The sequence below is a fragment of the Sus scrofa genome, chromosome 5 (assembly GCF_000003025.6).
Source record: "Sus scrofa isolate TJ Tabasco breed Duroc chromosome 5, Sscrofa11.1, whole genome shotgun sequence".
In the NCBI taxonomy this organism is placed as follows: domain Eukaryota; kingdom Metazoa; phylum Chordata; class Mammalia; order Artiodactyla; family Suidae; genus Sus; species Sus scrofa.
In genome coordinates this window covers 49,296,283-49,317,789 of record NC_010447.5, presented here as the reverse complement: position 1 = coordinate 49,317,789, position 21,507 = coordinate 49,296,283, and the positions used below count along the sequence as shown (strand labels likewise).

The 21,507-nt window shown below is 38.2% G+C and overlaps 1 protein-coding gene across 27 annotated transcripts in view; it reads right to left on the bottom strand.

The window, feature by feature from the left end:
- Window positions 1-21,507, bottom strand: part of SOX5 (SRY-box 5) — a 1,006,514-nt gene that overhangs the window by 848,674 nt on the left and 136,333 nt on the right. For 19 of the 27 annotated variants that reach the window (XM_021092938.1, XM_021092936.1, XM_021092929.1 and 16 more), the window contains one exon: window positions 7,512-7,592. The exons of 4 other annotated variants lie outside the window; for them this stretch is intronic. The gene's annotated coding sequence lies outside the window, so the exon portion shown is untranslated. The remainder of the gene's footprint in view (window positions 1-7,511; window positions 7,593-21,507) is intronic. 4 more of the 27 variants (XM_021092946.1, XM_021092948.1, XM_021092939.1 and 1 more) reach the window with 1 other exon arrangement.

The following is a 21,507-nucleotide window of genomic DNA, read 5'->3' as shown; positions in this document are numbered from 1 at the left end:
TCAAATTGTGTTTTTAACTATTCCTAATTTGGATTCAGAAAACATACACATGCACAACACAGGGTACTCACTGCCTGAAGTTGTATTACAGTTACAAGTTTGTGCCCTAAAAACACAGACATTTGAGAAATTATATTTATGTAATATTCATCAAAAAAGAAAAATATGATGCATTAATAAAAGTATGAAATGCATTAGTCACTAAATTCCTAACTGGTATACTAGTATATGGAATGACTGGCCAACAGGGGCCTATAGTATAGCACAGGGAACTCTACCCAATCTTTTGTGATGGTCTACGTGGGAAAAGAATCTGAAAAAGAATGAATGTTTATACATGTATAATTGAATCACTCTGTTGTACAGCAGAAATTATCACAACATAGTTAAGTCAACCATTCTCCAATAAAACTAAAAAAATGAAAGTAATTCCCATCATGGCTCAGCAGGTTAAGGACTCAACATAGTCTCCATGAGGATGTAAGTTTGATCCCTGGCCTCTCTCAGTGGGTTAAGGATCCTATATCACCACAAGCTGCAGCGAAGGTCATGGATGTGGATCGAATCCAGTATTGCTGTGGCTGTGGCATAAACCTGCAGCTGCAGCTTTGATTTGATTCGTAGCATGGGAATATCCATATGTGGTGGGTGCGGCCGTAAAAATAAAAAAAAGAAAAAATAAATTTTTAAATAAAAGAATGAAAAAAATATTCCTATCAGGAGAGACTATCTACTGTGACTGGGTATTAACACAAACTATAGCCTGTTTATAACAAGAAAGGTATTCCACAGAATAGCTTCTAACTCTGTATATTTCAAACCTAGTTGTGTCAGGTGTCAGAACTGTAGGACTTATCCACAGGGCAATACAGCCTCTGGCCTCTGTGTGTCACAAAGCTCAAGTAAACTGTCAAAGTGGAAGGTCATCAATGGCTTCACTATACATAGAAGTGTTTGCAAACAACATAACTATGTCCCACTTAATTTAAAATCACTGTACCCCCAGTTTGACTCCCTTTTGGTCAACCACCACCACCCAAACAAAGCCACGGCCTCTCTTATGCCACCGCAAAACAGAAAAAAGAAGGAGAAAGGTTAAAGTGGAGGCACTGGCCATAAATGATTGCACTTAAAATAGCATGGATTGCAAATTTAACAAAATATATCATTATCTGAACACATTGCCTACAGCTACTCCCCAAACCTGAGACAGAACTCATAGGACTAAAGGGCCCTGAAGCTTAGTTTTTAGGTCTGGTAAAATAACTTCTATTCTGTTTGAACAAATGTTTTTTAAATAGCAAATATCAGATATTTGTCAATAATTGTGATTATAAATATCTGCTAAAGGAATTTTATTTTAAGACATAGGGAGTCCAATTCGTAATTAACAAAAATTGAAGAATGCAGTGAAAGATACAAAAGAATGGTGTTTGGGGCAAATTTTGTTTTTGGAATTACAAAACTGTTAGTACCAATTTTCTTAGAAAAACAAAGACCTTCTGCATCTAAAGTGTAAACAAAATGTGGAATGAAACAAAAATTTTTAAATTGCCACATATTTCAGCAGCTAAAAAACAAGATAATTGTTGAGAAGAGCATGCTGAGTTAGCCACTGGCAGGCAGACTGTGGAAACACACATTTGGAACCTAGCTTTCCAAAGAGCCTATGGAAATAAGAGAAGAAAGTAACCCCAAAATTTAAATTTAATGGGATTTTCTCCTGTGCTGACTCTCAGAAACATACCAATTGCAATCTAATACCATATTATCTCTAAAAATTACACATAGCTTATATGTGTTGTATAAAGATCACAATAACTACCCCTGAGAAGTAGATTTCTTTAGAGAGCTCACAATAACTGATCACATTTATTGTACCTCCTAGTAAAATGAAAATGAGGTGCTGATTTTACCCAATAATTTAGTTTGTAAAAAGTTAAAATTACAATGTTCAATGCTAGTGGAAAACCCATTTCTACATTAACTACAGTAGTGTTAAATGGCACAGTCTATCTGGGAAGCAATGTGGTTAACAGACAACAAAATGCATTAAGATACTTAACACTTTGATATAGTAAATTGACTTTTGTAAACCCCCAAATATGAAAACATACATACACATAAACATGTTCAATAAAGTGTTACCTACAACAGTAACCCGCCCCTATCATTTTTTCTTTCTGTTAACAGCCCTACTATTCATCAAGTTACAGAAGGGAGAAAATCTTGGCACTATCTTTTCCCTCACTCCAATAATTCCTCCCCCTTCATCTTCTATGTCTTTTTCTACTTAAGCTCTACAGCTCTATCTTGGATTAAGAACCTGCCATTTCTCTTCTGGATTCCTGCACTATCTTGGGACCAGATCTGAAAAGTGAAGCCTACACTTATATAATTTGGGACCCCTTTAAAAAAAAGAAGGTAAAATCATGCCGACAAAATGTGTGTCACCAATGCCACCCAACACTAGGAGAATCATTAACAGAGGGGTAGTAACATAGAAAGAGAAAGCAATCATAACTCACTGAAGTTGAAAACTCGTACTCTTGGTAAATTTCATAAAAACATACGACCACAAGAACATATTTTAGAGTCCCCACCAAAATACTGCTAGAGGCCCATGCAAGCCAAGCGTTTTTTATTTAAGCTTTATTTAAACTTCTTGGTATATCTGATTCCTTACAAACCTTCAGTTCCTGGGGTTTGCAGTTTCTAAGCCATCCATCCAATCACACTGCTAAAGATCGATTTTTTTCTAAAATGAAATTCTATAACATCTTCCTTACCTATGTGAAAATCTTTCCTGCCAATAGGATAATTGGCGTGAATCCTTCCATGATACCACCTCCACCTACTTCTCCAACTTCATTTTCTGTGGTTCCAGACATGTTGCATTATTTACAGTTCTTTATGATGTTATTTCAGTCATCCCATACCCTAGCAGATGTTCCTTCCTCTAACTGAAATGTATTTTCTGCTTTTTTCTAACAGATTTCTTCACATATTTCTGTCCCGACTTACCTGTTAAAGTCTTCTCATACCTGACAAAGCTGTACTAACACGCATACTAACACATGACAGCAGGATCTTTGGCCCTCGCTCCTCCAGCGTTGTACTTATCACCTATTACAGGGACTCATCTGCTGTTTCCTCTGATAAATTAAAGTCTCCTTCAAGGCAGAAACCTTGTCCTAGCCATCTTTATTTCCCAAGTACCTGCATTAAAGTGCTCAGTAATCCTCACCTGAACTAATGAATGGAAAAGGCGGAGAAGCAAATATATCAAAAAGTTACTGTTATTGCTTTTGGTTATTGGTATTATTAGCAATTTTTTACCCTTTTTAAAAAAATACTTTTTCTTATGGAGCTGTATGTGTTTTGCGATGGGAAATCTAATTTATAACAAAATATTTCTTTGAGGCCTACTCTAATTTTCATTATATCTGCTCTCTAATTCTCTTAAAATTCTGCACACCTGTGCCAGGCTTATTTACATGACCAACAGTCTACTTTACTTGAAATCATGTTTAGATTCCTGTACACAATTAGCTAAATAAATATCATTAGTGCAGCTTCATTATAGTGTATTTTTCTTAAATATTTCTCACTACACATATTTCTCAGTAAGTGAGCATCTATTAGAGTTTTGGCAAGAAAAATCTTATAATAGACTTATTTCCATAGGTATATACTTCAAGCACTAACTAAAAGGAATAATAAAAATGTTTTGCCATCTGGAATAAAACAGTGCTGAGTGCTATAAAACTCAAATTATGTTCATATGCATGAAGCCATGTCTCTGAATCACTATTATAATTCCTATCTTCTACCTATTATGCACTAAAGAATTGTTTTTATAAGGAAAATATCCAAAATAATCTGATAATTCTCCTAAATATAATCCTCATTGAAGCTGAACATATTTTATCCTTTTTTAGTAAAGCTATCATTATCATTATCTAGTAAATGCCTGCAGGAACTTTAGAGCAAACATTTTATTCTTTTTCCTTTGCATGATTTAAATATGTTGTTTTATTACACACTGTTCAAATATGCTCTACATGAAGGAGACCATATACACACGGCATATTTAGTTATGAATACAGCTCAAGAGCATCAAAATCGCAAATGACAGGTCATACAACTAACATGACCAAACTTACATTGACACCATTTTAGTAGTTTCAGATCCAGCTGTATTTTTCATAACCTATACCTCTAGTTCAGCTATAAATTCATTTTCCAGCCTATGATATGATGGTATTAGATTGCATCTCTCCACAAGCATGTTCCTGTTGCTCCTTTGTGTAAGGTGCATTATCTAAGTTCATGCAACAGTATGACCTAGATCTAAGTCTCATCTCCTTTGCTGGTCCCAGCCAGTCTGGTCTGGTCGTTTAAAGGCAAAGCAGCATTCCCCTCGTTGCACAGGGCTGTATGCAAGAATCCCCTAAGACAAAGTGCAGGACAGCAGAAAGGACACAGCTGTAGAGTTACAGCATAGTGGTAAAGAACCCTCACAGTGGCATTTCAACATCTGTGTGACATTAAGTTACTGAGCCTCTTTGAACCCTAGTGTTATGGGCTAAATTCTGTCCTGCCCACAAATTCACATATTGAAGTCTTAACTCCTAGTATTTTGGAATGTGACATTTCAAAATAGAGTCACTGCAGATATAATTAGTTATGTGAAGATGAGGGCATTAATATGGGTCCTAATCCGATGCAACAGGTGTTCTTAGAAAAAAGGAAACTTGAACATGGAGCAAACACTCATAGAGGAAAGATGACGTGAAGAGAAAGGGAGACAATGCCATCTACAAGCCAAGGATGGGTGTCTGGAACAGATCCTTCCCTCACTGCTCTCAGAAAGAACCAACCCTGCCAACACCTTGATTTTGGACTTCTATCCCCTAGAACTGTGAGACAATGAACTCCTATTTCTTAAGCCACCCCACTTGTGGTACTTCATCAGAGCAGCCCTAGCAAACTAATGTACCTGGTTTTCTCAATTGGCAAATCCTTACTCTAATGGAGGCAGTGCCATTATAAGGGTTAAAAAATCACATGGTAGATACTCAAAAGAGGGCAGGCAATACTTTTTTATCATAAAGGGTATAATATTTGAAATATCTTATTCCTTGAATCTTGCATCTTTCTCCATTCAATCAGCCAAGTCGCTATACTCAACACTCAATTTTCATTAGAAAATTGTTGACAGAGCAGGGAAGCATGGGGATGGAGTAGGGTCCATTATTAGGTCTTCAGTTTCAAAAGCCTAAGACACTCTGGGAGATTAGAATGATTTTCACACACTGAAAACCAACTTAGGTGAGATCCTCCTATTTATCTACAAAAAGCAAATTTAGATACCTCTGAGTGGAAATAAGGTAGTCAAGGCATGTATAGACATTAGTGAATCTAGGAATAAGTGGGAGATGAGGTGACTGAAACTCTACTCCTCCCTCCACTACCATAACTCTCCCTAGTAGCATAGAATGACCAGACTATTCGATTGGAAGATTCAACTTCCAATCTTCCAGTGCCTCTAGTTGAGGCATTTTACTGAACAGGCATGAAATTCCAAAGTAAAGGGCTAGATCAAAATCCAGATTAAAAAAAAAAAAAAAAAAGAAATGGCTGGATGCATCTAAAATCCAACAAAAGAATGTAAAGGAGCAGAAGAACAGAGGGGAGAAGAAGCTTTATAAGATGTTCTTGGATTGAGCTGCTGCCCAATGGCAAGTGTCACCTCACCCCAAGCAAGAAGGATGGAAGGGGCTATTTTCTTTAGAGATGCTTCAAAGGGGAATTTAGACAGCCTAGATGTATCCTCTGGAGTTTGGGAAACCCCATGGATTGCAGAGTGACTCCCGTCTTGGAAATCTGGAGGACAAGAGGGTCAGGCAAGAAGCAGTTCTGGAATTGGAGAAGTATTCGCACCCCCTCTTGCCCTTGGAGGTTCATGAGATGTATGTTTTCATGAAGCAGGAATGAGAGAGCCAATCTGAAGGCCAAGATGACCAGCTAGAAGTATTCTTGATACACCAAATATGAGTTCATGTGGGATGGACTAGCTGAAAACTAAGTGCTGAGTAGGGAATGAACAGCTGAGGAGAAGCCCTGTCCAGATCAGGAGAGTTGAAGACAAATGGGTCCAGCAGGGGAGCCACTGATGTCCTCCCCAAAGTGGCCGATTGGCCACTCGTTTAATAAAACATCTGCCAGGTCCAGAAAGCTGAAGTCAGCTTAACAGAGTACCAGTTCAAGGAATAAACAGCCTTAAGTCACTCCTTTTTCTTCCCCATGTTCCAAATCCTTAGGATTTAGCAATAGCAGATAGCAAATGGGGGAGGAGGTAATAGACAGAAAAAAAACAACACACCCTCTCCCACTGCAATAGCCTAATCCAAAAATGGCCTCATACAGGGAAGGAAAGATGATTGGATACTGAATTAACTTTCAACCTATGACTATGTTCTGAAATTGGACACTCTATTTTTTTTAAAAAATGGCTGCACCCACGGCATAGGTAAGTTCCCAGGCCAGGGACTGAATCTGAGCCCCAGCTGCAACCTACACCAAAGCTGCAGCAATGACAGATCCTTTAACCCACTGAGCCAGGCTAGGAATTGACCCTGTACATCTGCAGTGAGCCAAGCAGCTGCAGTCAGATTCTTAACCCTCTGTATCACATTAGGAACCCCTGGACATTCCAATTTCTGAATGTAGACTATGTTTGTGATTTAAAGTATGGATAGATTTTTTTTTTTAATCTAAGAGTAATTCTATTAGAGATGGAGCCTACCTAGGACCTAAATTTTATCCAAAGAAAAGGGAATATCCAGCCCTCCCTTTCTCTATTCATTTTAAAGAAACAACAACAAAAAAAGTAAATTGGGTTTTGATTGATTTCCTAAGTTGTGCCTGTTCAAAGTACTGTTACAGAGAGAAATCTCAAATATACTGGTGGGAGATAATGGCGGGGAGGGGGGAGTTTCTTGGTTGGATGGAGCCTGGACCTTAGAAATGACTAAGTGCTACGTGCAGGCGGATGGACCTGACCGGTTTACCACAACCCTCATACAATAGCAGGACACAGGAGCAATAGAATAAGGACCACATGCTTCAGAGTAACACCCAAGGAAGAAAGAGCTTTAGGCCACTCCAGAGAGTTTCTTCTGGTTCATCAGGACTGTGCCCAAAAAGTATCTGGAAGAAGCCAAGAGTAGGAGAGGAGACGATCCTCAAAGGAAGATCTAGGTGTGCCTTAGCAATGACTCGCAAGTACTGACAAAGGATGGAAGACAAATGTGACTGATGGAGAGATGAGATGACAGCCTAGGAACAGACCTGTCACCCTTTGTTCTCATAGCCTCACCTAGAATTAGGATGTAACCTCCAACTGCTTCCACATGGTTAAATGGAGGATTAAAATATAATTCAGATTTAACTACAGAAAATAAAACAAGTTACATTTCTTGCACATTCAGGCTGTAGACACATACCTACCACATGCAGGAAGCCTGTCCAAGACTTCTAAGGATCCTCTTGAAGGATGTCTTTACACCGTGGACTGATTAAAAAGCCTAGAAGAAAATTAGAGCTAAGTCACTTAGAGGCAGATTCATGTGTGAGGAGGACAACTCTCAAATCTTAGCTGTTTGGGGAAATTGCAGTTGATTGTGATAAACTGAGCCTGACAGAATACATAGCATCTACTATTATAGAACCCTTAAATTCCATCTAGAAAGTTACAGAGCCATCAACGGAAGGAAAGAAAATAGAATGAATCAGTTTGTTTGGGGTTTTCTTGGTTGTTTTGTGTGTGTGTGTGTTTTCTTTTTTTGGCCTCCCCTTGGCATACGGAGTTCCAAGGCCAGGGATCAGATCTGAGCCACAACTGCCACCTATGCCACAGCTGCTGCAATGCCAGATCCTCTAACTCACTGTGCCAGGCCAGGGGTCAAATCTGCGTCCTGGCACTGCAGAGATCCCATTGCACCACCGTGGAAACTCCTAGTCTGTTTTTCTTAAATCAAATGCTCTAAATCCCAGAAGAACACATAGAAAAAAAGAAGCATAGTAGGAAATTTAAGGTTCCTACCCTAAAAATTTGAAATTCTTAAAAGCACCAAACCTGTTTCTAATGAGAGAAGAAAAATAAACCCAAGTAATGAATAGATTGTAACTGGGCTGTTATTTTAGAGACTATTCAAGGAAAATAACCACTCTGATAAGGCAAGATTTGAGCAGAGACCAGGATAGAGTGAGTGAGCCAGAGGCGCTTTCCAGGCAGAGAGAATAGCAAGTATAAAGGCCCTGTGGTGAGAGCCTCCTAAGCAAGGCCAGGAGCAGCAAAAAGGCCACTGTGGCTGCAGCATGATATGCCAGGGAGAGAGAAGCAGGGTATGACTATGGTTGAAAAGGCTTTGAATGTTAATCTAGAAGCCATTAGAAGGTTGCCTTTTCTTTAATCAAATATTTTAGTTTGAGATAATTGTAGATTTGCATGCAGTTGTCAGAAATAATGCAAAGAAATCCCCTATAATTTTGATCCTATTTCCCCTCAATGGTAACATCTTACAAAGCTCAGGTACAATATCAAAACCAAGATATTGTCATTGATAGAGTTAAGATACAGGATATTTCCATCACCACATCAGTCTCTCAGGTTGCTTTTTTTTTTTTTTTTTTTGGTCTTTTTGCCTTTTTTCTAGGGCCATACCCATGACATGTGGAGGTTCCCAGGCCAGGGGTCTAATCGGAGTTGTAGCCTCAGGCCTATGTCAGAGCCACAGCAACACAGGATCTGAGCCTCATCTGCAATCTACATCACAGCTCACGGCAACGCCGGATCCTTAACCCACTGAGCAAGGCCAGGGATCGAACCCACACCAGCTGCCACTGGGCGGCCAAGGACTCAGTGGGCAGTTCTGCTGGCGACCAAGCCTGTCCAGCTCAGTCACTCGTTCCAGGGCCTGGGAAATGAGCAGGGGTGGCTGCGTGGCCCTGTGAGCCCAAGTGTTAAAGGAGCCTTTGCGTTTGGGTCAGTGGTGGCCGTTCTGTCCCGGGGTGAGTGACGTAAGCCCCGTGGGGAGGGCTGGGGAATGGACCACCGCCCGGGCACTTGCCCTGGTGCCATGGGGCCTCCCAACCTACACCACAGCTCACGGCAATGCCGGATCCTTAACCCACTGAGCAAGGCCAGGGATCGAACCCACAACCTCATGGTTCCTAGTCAGATTCATTAACCACTGAGCCACGACAGGAACTCCTCAGGTTGCCTTTTTATAGCCCTCCCACCCTGCCTCCTGAAAACCACTAAAGTACAAATTCTGTAATTTTATCATTTCAAGAATATTATACAAATGAGGAGTTCCCATTGTGGCTCAATGGGATTGGCATCTTGGGAACACTGGGATGCAGGTTCCAGCCCTGGCCTGGCGTTGCCACATCTGCGGCTTAGGTCTCAACTGTTGCTCGGATCTGATCCCTGGCCCAGAACTCCATATGCTGCCAGGCAGCCAAAAAAGAATTTTATACAAATGAAATCATACAACACAATTTTCTGGATATTCATCCAGGTTGGTGTGTGTATCAAGAGTTCCTCCATTTTTATTGCTGAGTATTGTTTAGATCATTTAACTATTCGCCCACTGATGGACACTGTATTGTTTCTAGTTTGGGTTATTATAAGTAAAGCTGCTATAATCATTTGTATACAGGTTTTTGTGTGAGCATAAGTCTTCCTTTCTCTGAGATAAATCCCTGGGAGAGTAATCGCTGGGTTTTATGGTGGTTGTATGTTAAGTTTTCCTTAAAAACCTGTCAAACTATTTTGCAAAATGGTTGCACCATCTTACATGTCCATCAGCTATGCATGAGCAAGCCAATTTCTGCAATCCCTGCCAGCATTTGGTGTTGTCACTATTTCTTATTTTAGCCATTCTACTTTTTCTCTAATTATTTATGATGTCAAACATCTTTTCATGTGCTTATAATACTATCTGTACATATACTTTCCCATGAAATATTTATGGCTTTTTTCTATTTTCTAATTGGATTGTTTCATTTTTTATTGTAGAGTTTTGAAAGATTGTTCTTAATACTAATCCTTAATTGCAGTCAAAATATATAGTTTGCAAATATTTTCTGTCAGTCTGTAGCCTGTCTTTTCATTTTCTAAGAGGGTCTTTCACAGAGCAAAATTTTTCATTTTGATAAAGTAAATTTATCAATCTTTTTCATTTTATGAATCATGCTTTTAGTATAAAATCTAAAAATGCTTTCCATAGCTCTGGATCCTGAAGATTTTTCTTTTCTTAAAATAAAAATATATTTTTAAATTTTACATTTAAGTTCTTGATATATTTTAATTTTTGTATAAGATGTAAAATTTGGGTCAAGGTTCATTTTTTGCTATGGATGTCTAACTGCTCCAACATCATTTATTGAAAAGTTTCCCTCCATTGAACTGGTTTAGCACCTTCATCAAAAATCAACTGGATATATTTTCATGGGTCAATTTCTGAGTTCTCTATTCTATTCCATTGATATATATATGTAACCCTCTCCCAAGATCACACAGTCTTGATTCCTATAGCTATATGATAAACATTGAAATTGGATAGATTTCACCAATTTCCCACCTTCTTGTATTTAAAAATTCTTATAAGCTATTTTGATTCCCTTGCCTTTTCATACAAATTTTAGAATAATATGGTCTATATACACCAAAAAAAATCTGCTGGAAGTTTGATAAAAATTGTATGAAACCTATATATCAGAGAATTCCATAGTAGTTCAGCAGGTTAAGGATCCAGTGCTGTCAGTGTTGTGGCTCAGGTCACTGCTGTGACACAGGTTCAATCCCTGTCCCGAGAACTTCCACATGCCATCGGAGCAGCTAAATAAATAAATAAATAAATAAGAAAGAAACTAAAATCATAATTTTTGAAGTTCCCATTGTGGCTCAGCAGGTTAAGAACCCAACATAATGTCCATGAGGATGAGGGTTCAATCCCTGACCTCACTCAGTGGGTTATGGATCTGGGGTTACTGTGGCTGTGGTGTAGGTCGGTAACAGCAGCTCTGATTCAACTCCTAACCCAGGAACTTCCATACTCTTCAGGTGTGGCCATAAAAAGAAAAAGAAAAAAAACCTGTATATCCCTTCTTGTAGAATTGATATATTTTTTATGGCAAGTCTTGTAATCCATGAACATGGTATATCTCTTTATTTAGATTTTCCATTACTGTTGCGGGGCTTTGAGCATACACGTCCTATACATATTTCATTAGATTTATACTTGAGTATTTAATTTTTTTACAGGCCACACCCACTGCATATGAAAGTTCTCAGGCTAGGGGTCAGATGGGAGCTGCAGCTGCTGGCCTACAAGACAGTCACAGCAATGCTGAATCTGAGCCACATCTGCAACCTACACCACAGCTCACTGTGACGTCCGATCCTTAACCCACTAAGGAAGGCCAGGGATCAAACCTGCATCCTCACGGATACTACTTGAGTTTGCTACCACTAAGCCACAAGGGAACCTCCTTGCACATTTAATTTTTTGAGTGATTATAAATGATACTATAATTTTAGCTTTGGTGTTCAGATGTTCTATGCTATTACATAGGAAGATAGCTGACTTTTATTATGTTTACCTTATATCCTACTTCTTTGCTTTTGTTTTTTAAGTTCCTTGGGATTTTCTACATAATCAAGCTACCAATAAATAGAGATAATTTTATTTCTTCCATCTGATATCTATGCTTTTCATTTCCTTCTACTGTCTTTTTGTACTGGGTGGATATTCTAGCACTATATTAAATATAAAAATGGTGAGTGCATATATTCTTGACCTTGTTCCTGATCTGAAAGGAAATAATTCATCATCAAGAGTAATGTTAATTATAGAATTCATAAGTTTTATTTCAGATGCTTTATGTCAACTTGAGGAAATTCTCTGTTCTTATTTTTCTGAGAGTTTTGATCATAAATGAGTGTTGAATTTTGTCAAATGCTTTTTCTTCATGAATTGACAGAATCATATGATGTCTTTTCTTTAGCCTGTTAACACGGTGTACTGCACTGACAGTTTTGCAAGTATTAAGCCAACCTTACACTTCTGAAATAAATCCTACCTGGTCACAGTACATATGTTGTTGTATATGTTGCTGAATTCTATTTGCTAATATTTTGTTAAGGATCTCTGTGTCTGTGTTCATGTAAGATATTTGTCTCCAGTTTTCTATATCTATGTTTGTCAGGTTTTGTATGTGGGTAATACCACTTTCATAAAATGAATGGTTTTCTGGAAGAGCTTTTGTAGAATTGGTATTACTTCTTTAAATGTTTGTTAGAATCCTTTATTGAATATACCTGGGACTGTATTTTTTTAATGTTAAAATTACTTATTCAATTTCTTTAACAGTTATAAGATTATTTAAATTATTTATTTAATATTGGGTGAGTTATAGTAGTTTCTGTAATTTGGGGACTTGATCCATTTCATCTAAATCATCAAATTTATGTGCAGAGAGCTGCTTCTAGTATACTCATATTATCCTTTTGATGTCTGCAGGGTCTGCAGTGATATTTTTATTTTCATTCTTCACAGTGGTAATTTGTGTCTTGTCTGCTTTATCTTTGTCAGTCTTGCTAGAGGTCTGTCAATTTTATAAATCTTTTTAAATAACAAGATTTTTCATTGACTTTTTCTATTTTTAATTTCATTGATTTTTGTTCTTAACATTATTATTTCTTTCCTTCCTTCTGCTTGCTTTGGGTATATTCAGTTCTTCCTTTTCTAGGTTCTTGAGGTGGAAAGTTAGATGAGATCAGAGACTTTTCCTTTTTCTAACGTTTGCATTTGGTGCTATAAAAATTCCTCTCAGGACTTCTTTTCCTATGACCCACAAATTTTGATGCTGCAGTTTTATTTTCATTCGGTTCAATATATTTTTTATTTTCCTTGAGATGTCTTTTGTGACCCAGGGATTATTTGAAATATACGTTGCTAAATTTCCAGTTGTTCAAAGATTTACATATTATCTTTCAGTTATGGATTTCTAATTTGATTCCATGGTAGTCAAAATATATATTTTTAATGACTTTGATGTTAAATTTGTTGAGACTTTGTTTTCTGATCTAGAAAATGGTCTATCGTGGTTTATTTCCATGGTCACATGGAAAGAATATGTGTCCTGTTGCTATTGGTGGTGTTCTGTGAATGTCAATTAAAGTCTGTTGATTACTGATATTGTTGAGTATTCTATATCCTTGCTGATATTATGTCTAGTTTTCTATCAGTTGAAAGATAGGGGTGTTGAAGTCTTCAATTATATTCATTAATTTTTTCTATTTCTTTTTTTCAAATATGTCATTTTTTGCAGATCAGTAATTCAGTGCCTAAACATTTAGGATTGCCATGCCTTTTTCTTTTTCTTTTTTCTTAGGGCTGCACCTGTGGCATATGGAAGTTCCCAGGCAAGGGGTTAAATCGGAGGTGCAGCTGCTGACCTACACCCGAATCACAGCAACAGCAGATCTGAGCCACATCTGAAACCTACACCACAGCTCGTGGCAATGCCAGATCCTTAACCCACTGAGCAAAGCCAGGGATCAAGCCCACATCCTCATGGATACTAGTCACTTTTTTTTTTTTTTTTTTTTTTGTCTTTTTGCCTTTTCTAGGGCCGCTCCCGCGGCACATGGAGGTTCCCAGGCTAGGGGTCGAATCGAAGATATAGCTGCCGGCCTATGCCAGAGCCACAGCAACGCAGGATCCGAGCCATATCTGTGACCCACACCACAGCTCATGGCAACGCCAGATCCTTAACCCACTGATCGAGGCCAGGGATCAAACCTGCAATCTCATGTTTCCTAGTTGGATTCGTTAACCACTGAGCCACGATGGGAACTCTGATACTAGTCAGATTCTTAACCTGCTGATCCACAATGGAAACTCCATGCCATGTCTTTTTATGGAATAACTCTTCTATCATTATATAGTATCCCTCTCTGTTATTAGTAATTTTCTTTGCTCCAAAGTCCACTGTATTTTATATTAATATAGCTATTCCTATTATCTTTTCATTAACGTTTGCATGATAACTCATTATCCATTCCTTACTTTCACCTTACCAATATCATTTTATCTGAAGAGAATTTATAAAGAGACAGCATTATAGTTGGGTGCTATCTTTTAATACACTCTGACAATGTCTTTTAATTGTTGTATATTGACCATTTACATTTAATGTAATTATTGATATGTAAAGGCTAAAGTCTGTAATTTTATTTATTGTTTTCTGTTTTTCTCTATTTTTCATTTCTCTGAGTTTTTTTCCTGCCTTCCTTCCACGTTTCATAATTCAATTTTGATTTATTTATAATATTTTGAGTGTCTCTTTGTATAGCTTTTACTGTAGTTGCTTTACATATAACATCAAATATACATAATTTATCACATTCTGATGGTGTCATCATATAATCAGTTTGAGTGAAGGGTGTCATGAATCATGTACTACTGAATATGCAAAAGTGTGAGATTTGGTAAATCAAAACTATAAACATCAAAATAATTGAAGCTATTTGAGATACTGCACTGTTTTTCCCCAAAAAATCTCCTATTTTCTCCATCTAGAACTACATATATGTTCATATCACCACTAAAAAGATAACTAGGATGTGAACTGAGATTGATGAGGGAGAAAAAAATACCTCACTCCTATTTGAAACACCAAGATTTCTATCATTTGATACACACTTTTTCAGATAGACAACTTTAGAGATAATGTCTAAGAGAATGTGTTTTCTAATACATTAAAGTGAATAGAAATATTAAAAGTTTTGAAACCTGGATAAAATTTTTCCTCTTATTCCATTTATCAAGGATATGGAACATCAACAGGTTATAATCTGTTATAATTATAAATAGGCTTAACAATTACCTAGACTATTATTCACCTTTTATAGAAAATTAATTTCAGAGAGGCAAAGTTAACTTGCACCAGGTCATAAGTGAGTCAGGACCTAGAATTGAGGTCTGATGACACTGAACTACACAATCAGGAATAAAAATATTAAGGTTTTTTTTGGAGTTCCCATTGTGGCTCAGTGGTTAACAAATCTGACTAGCATCCATGAGGACGCAGGTTCGATCCCTGGCCTTCGTCAGTGGGTTAAGGATCCAGCGTTGCCATGAGCTGTGGTGTAAGTCGGAGATGCGGCTCAGATCTGATGTTGCTGTGGCTGGCAGCTGTAGCTCCAATTCAACCCTTAGCCTAGGAACCTCCATATGCCACGGGTGTGGCCCTAAAAGGAAAAAAAAAAAAAAGAACACGGCAGATGGAATATCATCACTCATCTACATAGGAATTTAGCCAGGATGCTGAGGTTTAAACATACCCACCTGCCAAAAGTGGCAACTGATAGCAAATAAATGGCCCAGCCATAGATATATTGCAGACATTGGCCCACAAGAAGTTCCCAACAGGAACTTGTAAGTTAGCATGTCCTGGATAGAAGTTTTCCCCCTTCTATCCAGGCTACTACAGAGCAGCAAATATGAAGGACACTGACATATTTTCCACATTATGCAGTTTTTATTCACTTTAGATGTAAAAATAGTTAAGTATATACAAGAGGGACAGTTCTCAATTCCCTAAATATTCTTTATACTCCCTCATTCATTTTATGAACGATCAAACCTCTAGCTTGTAGCTCTGAGTGACAGATTTCCTCTTTTAGTCATGAAATGTTCTATGACCAAACTTTAGAAAAAATTCTGCTCTACAGCTCCCATTTATATTCACAGTCAGATACTATAATTAAATAATAGAGTTTCATTTACTTGGGCTCAAATCCATTAATTTTTTTTTCTTATTTTTACTCATCTCTTTTCTCTGAAACGTATCCCAGTATTATTATTATCCTTGAGCACACAAATACACAGATCTGTGAATCTATAATGAGGTCTTCCCATTTTTTAAGAATAGATTTTGCTTTGATTAAATATCTAAATTACCTCCACTTAGATGTTATCCAAATATGAATAAATACCTGATCCTACTGAGGAAAAAACAATCTTTAACCTTTAATGGCTGACCTCATAGTCAAGTACACGTATCATGTTTACTCCAGGGAAAATCCTGGTTCACAAGCTGACTTGGGTTCCGTGACCTGATGCCCACAGAGGGTGAATGTGCTAATGGTCTGCACCAAAGTGAGAATTCAAATGCCCTTCTATTCAAGCCCAGTGGACTGGCCACATTGAGAAGGCACCATTCAGCATTATGTACAGAGAGAGCCATCTGCCTTCCTCTCAACCAGTGGTGCCACATGTGCTGAGGAGCAGGACAAGTTAAGACTCTAAACACTCCACCAGGGAAGTATCTTAATCAGAAAGAAAAACTAAGCTACCCCAGCTGCCAGTGTGTCCAACTCTTTAACCAGACAGAACTTCTGCACTCCTAGACTCTTTTTTTTTTTTTTTTACGAGAGGAGAGGAAGCTTGCGGAATTTGTATTCACACGTCCAATGTTGTGCTCTCACCACATGCCTATGAAACTCCCTTGTCAACAGAGCTTTTACCCTTGCCTTTTTCTCTTTTTCAGGATTTCTACTCTAAATCCCCAGCGCACTTAGAGCAGTGATCTCAGAGGCATTTCTATAGCTGATGCAAATTATATTTTGTGTTTACCTCCTGGAGATGGGGTGGGAAAGGGAAAGAAGTGTAAAAGCTCCAAAGTGGCAGCTAAAACCAAACCAGCTGAAGAAAGCTCATCACATTTTTCACTGGTCTGCTGTGAAAATGCCCCCTGCTAATTTAGGAAAATCTTTGTGGACTTTAACATGAAAAAGTTACACAGGTAAACCCCTAGGCTGATGTCCACACACTGACGGTGAAGTTAGGCTTTTGCCAGTAAAAAAATCAGTGGAGGAACAGGCCAAATACCTTCCATATAGATAAGAGTACAAACTGTTAATAGAAAGACAACTTATAAATACATTTTTCATTGTTAATAGGCCACATTTCTACATAAGTCTTGTTTCCTTTTCTGCCCACAATCTCATCATGGATCAAGTGTACACTGTATAATTACTGACATCTAGTTTGGATAAGATAGGACATAATATTTTAATGCTTTTTACAACACCAAGCCATTATTCCTGATTAAAGCAAAATCCTGAGACTACGCTAAATTCTAAATTCTGAAAACAGAGAGTAATCCCAAATTATCCCCTCAGCTGATATATTAAAGACTGAATGGATAAAGATGTAAGAACTACATACCAATCTGTGGATTAAGCTGGTAAACTTTGTTTCATCCTATAGCTCTTAGCCCAAGCTCAAAGTGTAGAGTGCAAACAATTGAGGCCACCTCTGGAATAAGATGAAACTCCTCACTTTAGAGTCACAGACAGTTCAACCATCTCTGAGTCCTCAGTTAAATTAAATAAACATATTGTTGAGCAATACCTGCCATGTACTTCATTAGATAATGGGGAGAAAACAAAGTCATTAAAACACATTCATAAAGAAGCTGTGATCTAACTACTTCAAAGTTGGAAAAGTCATTAGGAGAGAAAGAAGTAAAATGAGGGCTGCATTCCAGAATGTCAGGACAGGGGTTGGTACAATAAAACATACATTTGTGTGTCCATATATTAAAATGTATATAGCACCTAAAATACAATGTCAAAAATTACAGAAAATCCATCTTGGTCATCTGAAATTCTTTTGTTCAGAAGGAGATGAACAGGAAGAGTTAGAATTACAGTCAAATGGTGGGTGGTCTCCCCTGGGAACTGAGAGGGGCAGAAAGAACCTGAAGAGCAGGGCCTGCGGGCAGGCTTGAGCAAGAGCAGGGCAGGTGCTGGATTGTGGAAGGAGCCAGAGATAACAGGAGCCGTCCACTTTCATCTCAGGAGCTCTGCATCCAGAGCTCAGTCTGTCCTGGTTTATTCTCCATAGGGTGGTCACATGTCTTTCTATTGACAGATCTTGGACTAGCACATGTAACATACTCCTGAATCTCCACCCTTCCCCGAGGTGCCTCCCCAGGCAATGAAAAGATATTTCAGTGGCCTGCATGCTTTTCTTCTGCAAAATTCTCCCCACCAACAACATCTGAGATTTCTTTGTCAGGTGTGTGTCTTCGGATCCATTAAAAAGCTATGAAAGTATTCAAAAACGAAAAAGGGGGGGAGGTGTATGAAAAAAAAAAAGATGAAATTCAATGAGGAAGTAGAGGCACTGAGTATCTATCTTTCAGACTGCTACTGAAAATACATAAAATGAGGTCCATATAGAAGAGCTATTTTTACTTTAAGCACTGATACACAAACACAGTTTAATAAACATACTACAATACAGCAGAGTAGTTACGAGCATAAACTCCAGAGAACTTATGCCGGGTTGACCTTTCTTATATGGGGGCTCTTGGGCAAGACACTTCACCTCTAAGCACAGGTCTTATCTGTAAATTAGAAATAATACTCACCAGAGTAGAAAAAACTTTACTGGTCCTATTCTCAGGCTTCATGGTTCAAGTAGCACTGGACCCACACCTCATCTTGCTGCATTTTAGGGGTGACTGCTCAGGCCTAAATAATCACTGACCAGTTCTGAGAAGCCATGTGGGGATCTCCATCACCCCAAATAATTGCTAGAACACACACTCTCTCTCTCCCTCTCCCTCTTACTCATTTGCCCCCTCTCTCTTGTTCTCTCTCTCTCTCTCTGGGTGTCTGACTGATGTTACTATGTACCATTCAAACTTAAAAATGTCAACCAAGAGGAAAGCAAAGCTAAGACACAGGATGGCAGTGAGAGATGGATGCCTGGAGATATCCTGTGAGCAAAAAGGTTATTTTCTGTTAGAGTAACACTGTATTCCCTTGCTTCAACTATTTCAAGATAGCTTTTTGTCTAGCCTACTATATCAAGTTTTCCTAAGTGTATGTGAGTGTACGTGATGAAGAAATGACAAGATGCCCATAAAGCATTTGTTACTGTGTTGGGCATTTAACAAATGCTTAATAAATGTGATCTGTTTCGTGTCCAGATGAGAGATTCTTTAAACTTGCCTTTCCAAGATGACCACACAAAAAGAAACAATTTTCATGAGACTCATTAAGATATCAAGGGCTTCTATTTTCAAAAAGGTCATAATCAATAATAAAAGTTGTTAATAATAGCTCAAAGACATAGAAGAAGTCTCAAAAGACAGCAGATGATATGACCTGAATAGAAAATAATACTTAAAGTATTCAGAGGAAAGAGAAAAAACAACCTCAGATGGAGCCAGTCACCAAAAGGCTTTACAGACATAGTATCTGAGCTGGGTTCTGAAGAACAGGAATCATCTGGAAAGGTGGAGGGAAGCACAGACAATAATCTAGGTCTAGCAAAATATGGGTGGTATTGCTACATCCCAGGACCCTCTTTGACCTACCAGAGAGGGTTTGTGAGGAGAAGCCATAAAAGGATGGATAGAACAAAACACTTGAGGCAGATGAGATATATATATATATACATTTTTTTTTTCGCTTTTTTGGTCCGCACTTGTGGCATATGGAAGTTCCTGGGCTAGGGGTTGAACTATAACTGCAGCTGCAGGTTTATGCCACAGCAACGCGGGATCTGGGCCCCATTTGCGACCTACACCGCAGCTCATGGCAAAACCAGATTCTTAACCCACTGAACAAGGCCAGGGATCGAACCTGCCTTCTCATGGACACTAGTTGGGTTCATTACCACTGAGCAACAATGGGAACTCCCAGATGATAGCTCGTAAGGGCAAGTTTAATCATATTTTGCAGAAGTCAGTTTTCACTGAGATAATTTATAGGTACAAATGGAGAACATTAGGTGGCTCATGTAATTCACACCCAGGGAAATTTTAAAAATAATAAAAATCAGTGGAATTTTTGGAAGAATTTTACAATCAAATTACATATCTTTGGATACATTGCAGCATATTGGTTCTTTTTTTTTTTTTTCCTTTTTCTTACTCCAACTGTAATTGCTCATTATTTTACTCACATTCAAGAGCCAAATAAATGAACATACAAGGGAACAAATAAGCCCTAAGACATCAAGTAATAGATATTGTGGTTTTCTCTTCCATATCCTTTCCTCAGCATGTAAGAGCTGTGCAATTCAAGAGATTGAGCCCAATTTCTGGGGTGGGTTCTGCTAAATTTAAGACAACCATGATAATCTCATCCTCCTTTCCAGTGATTTCTTAGGGAACACAGGCCTACACCAATCTAGGAATGGCATTCCCCTGGAAATACATTTTGGATTCAGGAATGGACATATGATACAATGTGGGTCAAGGAAACATAAATAAGATCTGCTTTTTGGGAAACACTTCCTTACTTTTAAAAAGAGATGTTCTCTTTCTCAACTCTATGGTTGTCAGAGCTGGAACTGCAGAGGCAATCTGCTTGCAATTTAAGAGGAGGGTTTACATATAGAGGAGGGCAGAGCTCAGGGAACCACAGAGATAAGATGCTGAAAGCCGCTGGACAAATTCAACCCAATAAAGTCTGCCCTACCTCTAATGTTTGACTATGTGAGATACCATCTTTCTTATTATTAAATTTGGTTGGGCTTAAAAAACAACAACAAAAAACCCTACCCTAATTTCTCTAAAAAATATTCCAATGACCCAGTACACTTGTGTATCATTGGCAAATGGCTATGACTCAGTAAATATCTACTGTCATGTCTTAGAGCCTCCAGAAGACTTGAAAAAGTGGAATCAGGACAGACAAATAGGAGGAAGGGAAGTTCTGTACATATCTGAAGGCACTACTCCAGGCGATCCATTTCAGATGAATAAAACACCATCCTCTGAAAAGATGGAGTAGTTAGTTGCCAGAGTCACCCAGATTGATCCAGGCCTTCTTGTCAAATGCGGGCACAACAAAATTATACATAACCAAGTTCTAATAAACACAAAAGCTTTGGCTCTTACAATGCCACTCTTCCTCTTTCCTCCGACATAGAAGCTAAGAGTAGGATCATTTTATTCCCTGATCATGTTAGTGAAAAAAGTTCCTACAGATGAGGCCCAGCCTGAAAAGGGTTTTCTGCATAAGCAAATGTTATTGATTCTGTAACCTTCCAGGTTTCATTGCCAAACAATGCTTCAGGATACAATTAACCATTTAAGCCAACTATCACATGGGCTATATTAGCCCAGAAAATGACGATAATTGTGCTAATGTTTCCTCCCCTAATTTTCACTCCTTCATTTAAAAAAATTGTAAGTGTAAATGCTTAACTACAGAAATATATAAGCAATATAAGGTATATGACAACTTCTGAGGAAATTACAGCAGCAGATACACATAGGTATTTGGCGACCTTGATGAAGCAATCAAGCTAAAAAATGCAAGCAGAATTCTCTAAGAGGCTGTAGAGACAGTAACTTGTAGCAGATTCGATCACCACTAGACAAAAGAGAGCCAAATAT